The following is an 808-nucleotide window of genomic DNA, read 5'->3' as shown; positions in this document are numbered from 1 at the left end:
CCTGGGTCTCCAGACAGAATGACAGTGCCTGCCCGAGTCAGGGTGAGGTGGGGGAGGGTCTCGCGTCTTCTCTCGTAGTGCGACCCCCCGTCACTCTCCCACCCGCGGCCCTAAGACAGTGTTGACCACAGAGCTTCGGGGAGATGCGCGGCCCCTCGCCTCCGGGGGAGAGCAAAGGGCAGGTATTCGCAGCATGCAACACCCGCACCCCGCGCCCCGCGCCGCCACTCCCCGGGGTCCCGCGCGGGGTCCCCGCCTGGCTCCCCCGCCTGCCGCCGCGACCCAGGCAGGCTCGCCCACTTCTCCGTCGTTCTCCCTTCTGCTCACTTTTCCCGGATTGCTCCCCCAACCGGCAAAACTTTCTATTTCCCTAAACACAGGAGCGCGCGCGCGCGCCCGCGCGCACACACACACACACACACACACACACACACTCCCTCTGACGTCTTGTGCGCATCTCCTGCATTAGAGAGAGAGAGACTCGCTCGCACACCGACGGAGGGAGAAGGGACCGAGGGGGAGAGCTGGCGGGCGGCGAGCGAGCAGCAGCCGAGAGCGGGGACGCGGAGAGCGCGGCGGGCGGGCGGGCGCGGGCGCCCTGGAGGTGGGCCCGCGCGGAGTCGCATTCCCGGCCCTCGCCGCCGCGCTGCACACCGCCGGTGCGGGCCTGCGCCCCGAGCACAAGCAGTGGCCACCCCGACTCCGAGCCCCGCGCGGATGTGAGATTCCGGGGCTCGTGGCGCCTCCAGATCGCGGATCGTCGGCGCGGGGCTGCTGCGTCCTAGGAGCCGGCGGCCAGGGCTGGCGG

The sequence above is a fragment of the Myotis lucifugus genome, unplaced genomic scaffold, assembly GCF_000147115.1.
Source record: "Myotis lucifugus unplaced genomic scaffold, Myoluc2.0 scaffold_6, whole genome shotgun sequence".
NCBI classification, from domain to species: domain Eukaryota; kingdom Metazoa; phylum Chordata; class Mammalia; order Chiroptera; family Vespertilionidae; genus Myotis; species Myotis lucifugus.
The sequence above is the reverse complement of the archived record's forward strand: the minus strand, read 5'-3'. Positions refer to the sequence as shown.